The sequence below is a fragment of the Salvelinus fontinalis genome, unplaced genomic scaffold, assembly GCF_029448725.1.
Source record: "Salvelinus fontinalis isolate EN_2023a unplaced genomic scaffold, ASM2944872v1 scaffold_2516, whole genome shotgun sequence".
Taxonomy (NCBI): Eukaryota; Metazoa; Chordata; class Actinopteri; order Salmoniformes; family Salmonidae; genus Salvelinus; species Salvelinus fontinalis.
In genome coordinates, this window is record NW_026602725.1 from 1 (window position 1) to 7,500 (window position 7,500).

The 7,500-nt window shown below is 44.2% G+C and overlaps 2 non-coding genes across 2 annotated transcripts; both read right to left on the bottom strand.

Moving 5' to 3' along the window:
- Positions 1–793: 793 nt before the first annotated feature.
- Positions 794–866, bottom strand: trnak-cuu (transfer RNA lysine (anticodon CUU)). The gene has a single exon. It is a non-coding gene; the product is annotated as a tRNA-Lys (tRNA).
- A 3,553-nt stretch (positions 867–4,419) lies between these two features.
- trnak-cuu (transfer RNA lysine (anticodon CUU)) lies at positions 4,420–4,492 on the bottom strand. Its single transcript has one exon. It is a non-coding gene; the product is annotated as a tRNA-Lys (tRNA).
- Positions 4,493–7,500: the final 3,008 nt, after the last annotated feature.

Below are 7,500 nucleotides of genomic sequence, written 5' to 3' on the forward strand. Positions count from 1 at the left end.
GCAGATGCAAGTCTTTTTCTTGAACCTTCTGCCTGTCTATTTCTTGTCGAGAAAAGGAGCATTGCTTCAAACCATTTAGGAGGACGTTTCATTGGTAATAGGTATGTCATTGAGATAAAAGGTCAGAGTGAAGGTATAGCTAGGATTCAAATCCATAGTCTTCTGTAAAACCAGCTATGCCTGACAAGTCAGCAATGCAGGGTGGCAAGCCTGCTCGAATGTCCAAGCGGATGGCTGTTTGCAAAGTGAGTTCGTGCTTCGGAAGAGAAAAGATTCGCCCAACGTTGGGCTCGAACCCACGACCCTGAGATAAAGAGTCTCATGCTCTACAGACTGAGCTAGCCAGGCACTTCAACAGTGATAATTACTTGGTCTGAATATCGTACAGCTCTGTTTGAGCAAAATATGGTGATCAGTGAGAATGTTGTTAATGGATCCTGTGGTGCATTCGGTTAGCGTGTTGTACTTATACAGCAGTATGCAGTAAATTGATGTCACGGTTGTGAGTTTGAGCCTCAGCAGATGCAAGTATTTTTCTTGAACCCTCTGCCTGTCTATTTCTTGTTGAGAAAAGGAGCATTGCTTCAAACCATTTAGGAGGACGTTTCATTGGTAATAGGTATGTCATTGAGATAAAAGGTCAGAGTGAAGGTATAGCTAGGATTCAAATCCATAGTCTTCTGTAACACCAGCTATGCCTGACACGTCAGCAATGCAGAGTGGCAAGCCTGCTCGAAAGTCCAAGCGGATGGCTGTTTGCAAAGTGAGTTCGTGCTTCGGAAGAGAAAAGATTCGCCCAACGTGGGGGTCGAACCCACGACCCTGAGATTAAGAGTCTCATGCTCTACCGACTGAGCTAGCCAGGCACCTCAACAGTGATAATTACTTGGTCTGAATATCGTACAGCTCTGTTTGAGCAAAATATGGTGATCAGTGAGAATGTTGTTAATGGATCCTGTGGTGCATTCGGTTAGCGTGTTGTACTTATACAGCAGTATGCAGTAAATTGATGTCACGGTTGTGAGTTTGAGCCTCAGCAGATGCAAGTATTTTTCTTGAACCCTCTGCCTGTCTATTTCTTGTCGAGAAAAGGAGCATTGCTTCAAACCATTTAGGAGGACGTTTCATTGGTAATAGGTATGTCATTGAGATAAAAGGTCAGAGTGAAGGTATAGCTAGGATTCAAATCCATAGTCTTCTGTAACACCAGCTATGCCTGACACGTCAGCAATGCAGGGTGGCAAGCCTGCTCGAAAGTCCAAGCGGATGGCTGTTTGCAAAGTGAGTTCGTATTTCGGAAGAGAAAAGATTCGCCCAACGTGGGGCTCGAACCCAAGACCCTGAGATTAAGAGTCACATGCTCTACCGACTGAGCTAGCCAGGCACCTCAAGAGTAATAATTACTTGGTCTGAATATCGTACAGCTCTGTTTGAGCAAAATATGGTGATCAGTGAAAGTGTTGTTAATGGATCCTGTGGTGCATTCGGTTAGCGTGTTGTACTTATACAGCAGTATGCAGTAAATTGATGTCACGGTTGTGAGTTTGAGCCTCAGCAGATGCAAGTATTTTTCTTGAACCTTCTGCCTGTCTATTTCTTGTCGAGAAAAGGAGCATTGCTTCAAACCATTTAGGAGGACGTTTCATTGGTAATAGGTCTGTCATTGAGATAAAAGGTCAGAGTGAAGGTATAGCTAGGATTCAAATCCATAGTCTTCTGTAAAACCAGCTATGCTTGACACGTCAGCAATGTAGGGTGGCAAGCCTGCTCGAAAGTCCAAGCGGATGGCTGTTTGCAAAGTGAGTTCGTGCTTCGGAAGAGAAAAGATTCGCCCAACGTGGGGCTCAAACCCACGACCCTGAGATTAAGAGTCTCATGCTCTACCGACTGAGCTAGCCAGGCACCTCAACATTAATAATAACTTGGTCTGAATATCGTACAGCTCTGTCTGAGCAAAATATGGTGATCAGTGAGAGTGTTGTTAATGGATCCTGTGGTGCATTCGGTTAGCGTGTTGTACTTATACAGCAGTATGCAGTAAATTGATGTCACGGTTGTGAGTTTGAGCCTCAGCAGATGCAAGTATTTTTCTTGAACCCTCTGCCTGTCTATTTCTTGTTGAGAAAAGGAGCATTGCTTCAAACCATTTAGGAGGACGTTTCATTGGTAATAGGTATGTCATTGAGATAAAAGGTCAGAGTGAAGGTGTAGCTAGGATTCAAATCCATAGTCTTCTGTAACACCAGCTATGCCTGACACGTCAGCAATGCAGAGTGGCAAGCCTGCTCGAAAGTCCAAGCGGATGGCTGTTTGCAAAGTGAGTTCGTATTTCGGAAGAGAAAAGATTCGCCCAACGTGGGGCTCGAACCCAAGACCCTGAGATTAAGAGTCACATGCTCTACCGACTGAGCTAGCCAGGCACCTCAAGAGTAATAATTACTTGGTCTGAATATCGTACAGCTCTGTTTGAGCAAAATATGGTGATCAGTGAAAGTGTTGTTAATGGATCCTGTGGTGCATTCGGTTAGCGTGTTGTACTTATACAGCAGTATGCAGTAAATTGATGTCACGGTTGTGAGTTTGAGCCTCAGCAGATGCAAGTATTTTTCTTGAACCTTCTGCCTGTCTATTTCTTGTCGAGAAAAGGAGCATTGCTTCAAACCATTTAGGAGGACGTTTCATTGGTAATAGGTCTGTCATTGAGATAAAAGGTCAGAGTGAAGGTATAGCTAGGATTCAAATCCATAGTCTTCTGTAAAACCAGCTATGCCTGACACGTCAGCAATGTAGGGTGGCAAGCCTGCTCGAAAGTCCAAGCGGATGGCTGTTTGCAAAGTGAGTTCGTGCTTCGGAAGAGAAAAGATTCGCCCAACGTGGGGCTCAAACCCACGACCCTGAGATTAAGAGTCTCATGCTCTACCGACTGAGCTAGCCAGGCACCTCAGCATTAATAATAACTTGGTCTGAATATCGTACAGCTCTGTCTGAGCAAAATATGGTGATCAGTGAGAGTGTTGTTAATGGATCCTGTGGTGCATTCGGTTAGCGTGTTGTACTTATACAGCAGTATGCAGTAAATTGATGTCACGGTTGTGAGTTTGAGCCTCAGCAGATGCAAGTATTTTTCTTGAACCTTCTGCCTGTCTATTTCTTGTCGAGAAAAGGAGCATTGCTTCAAACCATTTAGGAGGACGTTTCATTGGTAATAGGTCTGTCATTGAGATAAAAGGTCAGAGTGAAGGTATAGCTAGGATTCAAATCCATAGTCTTCTGTAAAACCAGCTATGCCTGACAAGACAGCAATGCAGGGTGGCAAGCCTGCTCGAAAGTCCAAGCGGATGGCTGTTTGCAAAGTGAGTTCGTGCTTCGGAATAGAAAAGATTCGCCCAACGTGGGGCTCGAACCCACGACCCTGACATTAAGAGTCTCATGCTCTACCGACTGAGCTAGCCAGGCACCTCAACATTAATAATAACTTGGTCTGAATATCGTACAGCTCTGTCTGAGCAAAATATGGTGATCAGTGAGAGTGTTGTTAATGGATCCTGTGGTGCATTCGGTTAGCGTGTTGTACTTATACAGCAGTATGCAGTAAATTGATGTCACGGTTATGAGTTTGAGCCTCAGCAGATGCAAGTATTTTTCTTGAACCTTCTGCCTGTCTATTTCTTGTCGAGAAAAGGAGCATTGCTTCAAACCATTTAGGAGGACGTTTCATTGGTAATAGGTATGTCATTGAGATAAAAGGTCAGAGTGAAGGTATAGCTAGGATTCAAATCCATAGTCTTCTGTAACACCAGCTATGCCTGACACGTCAGCAATGCAGGGTGGCAAGCCTGCTCGAAAGTCCAAGCGGATGGCTGTTTGCAAAGTGAGTTCGTATTTAGGAAGAGAAAAGATTCGCCCAACGTGGGGCTCGAACCCAAGACCCTGAGATTAAGAGTCACATGCTCTACCGACTGAGCTAGCCAGGCACCTCAACAGTGATAATTACTTGGTCTGAATATCGTACAGCTCTGTTTGAGCAAAATATGGTGATCAGTGAAAGTGTTGTTAATGGATCCTGTGGTGCATTCGGTTAGCGTGTTGTACTTATACAGCAGTATGCAGTAAATTGATGTCACGGTTGTGAGTTTGAGCCTCAGCAGATGCAAGTATTTTTCTTGAACCTTCTGCCTGTCTATTTCTTGTCGAGAAAAGGAGCATTGCTTCAAACCATTTAGGAGGACGTTTCATTGGTAATAGGTCTGTCATTGAGATAAAAGGTCAGAGTGAAGGTATAGCTAGGATTCAAATCCATAGTCTTCTGTAAAACCAGCTATGCCTGACAAGACAGCAATGCAGGGTGGCAAGCCTGCTCGAATTTTCAAGCGGATGGCTGTTTGCAAAGTGAGTTCGTGCTTCGGATGAGAAAAGATTCACCCAACGTGGGGCTCGAACCCACGACCCTGAGATTAAGAGTCTCATGCTCTACCGACTGAGCTAGCCAGGCACCTTAACAGTGATAATTACTTGGTCTGAATATCGTACAGCTCTGTTTGAGCAAAATATGGTGATCAGTGAGAATGTTGTTAATGGATCCTGTGGTGCATTTGGTTAGCGTGTTGTACTTATACAGCAGTATGCAGTAAATTGATGTCACGGTTGTGAGTTTGAGCCTCAGCAGATGCAAGTATTTTTCTTGAACCTTCTGCCTGTCTATTTCTTGTCGAGAAAAGGAGCATTGCTTCAAACCATTTAGGAGGACGTTTCATTGGTAATAGGTCTGTCATTGAGATAAAAGGTCAGAGTGAAGGTATAGCTAGGATTCAAATCCATAGTCTTCTGTAAAACCAGCTATGCCTGACAAGTCAGCAATGCAGGGTGGCAAGCCTGCTCGAATGTCCAAGCGGATGGCTGTTTGCAAAGTGAGTTCGTGCTTCGGAAGAGAAAAGATTCGCACAACGTGGGGCTCGAACCCACTACCCTGAGATTAAGAGTCTCATGCTCTACCGACTGAGCTAGCCAGGCACTTCAACAGTGATAATTACTTGGTCTGAATATCGTACAGCTCTGTTTGAGCAAAATATGGTGATCAGTGAGAATGTTGTTAATGGATCCTGTGGTGCATTCGGTTAGCGTGTTGTACTTATACAGCAGTATGCAGTAAATTGATGTCACGGTTGTGAGTTTGAGCCTCAGCAGATGCAAGTATTTTTCTTGAACCCTCTGCCTGTCTATTTCTTGTTGAGAAAAGGAGCATTGCTTCAAACCATTTAGGAGGACGTTTCATTGGTAATAGGTATGTCATTGAGATAAAAGGTCAGAGTGAAGGTATAGCTAGGATTCAAATCCATAGTCTTCTGTAACACCAGCTATGCCTGACACGTCAGCAATGCAGGGTGGCAAGCCTGCTCGAATGTCCAAGCGGATGGCTGTTTGCAAAGTGAGTTCGTGCTTCGGAAGAGAAAAGATTCACCCAACTTGGGGCTTGGACCCACGACCCTGAGATTAAGAGTCTCATGCTCTACCGACTGAGCTAGCCAGGCATCTCAACATTAATAATAACTTGGTCTGAATATCGTACAGCTCTGTTTGAGCAAAATATGGTGATCAGTGAAAGTGTTGTTAATGGATCCTGTGGTGCATTCGGTTAGCGTGTTGTACTTATACAGCAGTATGCAGTAAATTGATGTCACGGTTGTGAGTTTGAGCCTCAGCAGATGCAAGTATTTTTCTTGAACCTTCTGCCTGTCTATTTCTTGTCGAGAAAAGGAGCATTGCTTCAAACCATTTAGGAGGACGTTTCATTGGTAATAGGTCTGTCATTGAGATAAAAGGTCAGAGTGAAGGTATAGCTAGGATTCAAATCCATAGTCTTCTGTAAAACCAGCTATGCCTGACAAGACAGCAATGCAGGGTGGCAAGCCTGCTCGAATTTTCAAGCGGATGGCTGTTTGCAAAGTGAGTTCGTGCTTCGGATGAGAAAAGATTCACCCAACGTGGGGCTCGTACCCACGACCCTGAGATTAAGAGTCTCATGCTCTACCGACTGAGCTAGCCAGGCACCTTAACAGTGATAATTACTTGGTCTGAATATCGTACAGCTCTGTTTGAGCAAAATATGGTGATCAGTGAGAATGTTGTTAATGGATCCTGTGGTGCATTCGGTTAGCGTGTTGTACTTATACAGCAGTATGCAGTAAATTGATGTCACGGTTGTGAGTTTGAGCCTCAGCAGATGCAAGTATTTTTCTTGAACCTTCTGCCTGTCTATTTCTTGTCGAGAAAAGGAGCATTGCTTCAAACCATTTAGGAGGACGTTTCATTGGTAATAGGTCTGTCATTGAGATAAAAGGTCAGAGTGAAGGTATAGCTAGGATTCAAATCCATAGTCTTCTGTAAAACCAGCTATGCCTGACAAGTCAGCAATGCAGGGTGGCAAGCCTGCTCGAATGTCCAAGCGGATGGCTGTTTGCAAAGTGAGTTCGTGCTTCGGAAGAGAAAAGATTCGCACAACGTGGGGCTCGAACCCACTACCCTGAGATTAAGAGTCTCATGCTCTACCGACTGAGCTAGCCAGGCACTTCAACAGTGATAATTACTTGGTCTGAATATCGTACAGCTCTGTTTGAGCAAAATATGGTGATCAGTGAGAATGTTGTTAATGGATCCTGTGGTGCATTCGGTTAGCGTGTTGTACTTATACAGCAGTATGCAGTAAATTGATGTCACGGTTGTGAGTTTGAGCCTCAGCAGATGCAAGTATTTTTCTTGAACCCTCTGCCTGTCTATTTCTTGTTGAGAAAAGGAGCATTGCTTCAAACCATTTAGGAGGACGTTTCATTGGTAATAGGTATGTCATTGAGATAAAAGGTCAGAGTGAAGGTATAGCTAGGATTCAAATCCATAGTCTTCTGTAACACCAGCTATGCCTGACACGTCAGCAATGCAGGGTGGCAAGCCTGCTCGAATGTCCAAGCGGATGGCTGTTTGCAAAGTGAGTTCGTGCTTCGGAAGAGAAAAGATTCACCCAACTTGGGGCTTGGACCCACGACCCTGAGATTAAGAGTCTCATGCTCTACCGACTGAGCTAGCCAGGCATCTCAACATTAATAATAACTTGGTCTGAATATCGTACAGCTCTGTTTGAGCAAAATATGGTGATCAGTGAGAGTGTTGTTAATGGATCCTGTGGTGCATTCGGTTAGCGTGTTGTACTTATACAGCAGTATGCAGTAAATTGATGTCACGGTTGTGAGTTTGAGCCTCAGCAGATGCAAGTATTTTTCTTGAACCTTCTGCCTGTCTATTTCTTGTCGAGAAAAGGAGCATTGCTTCAAACCATTTAGGAGGACGTTTCATTGGTAATAGGTCTGTCATTGAGATAAAAGGTCAGAGTGAAGGTATAGCTAGGATTCAAATCAATAGTCTTCTGTAAAACCAGCTATGCCTGACAAGTCAGCAATGCAGGGTGGCAAGCCTGCTCGAATGTCCAAGCGGATGGCTGTTTGCAAAGTG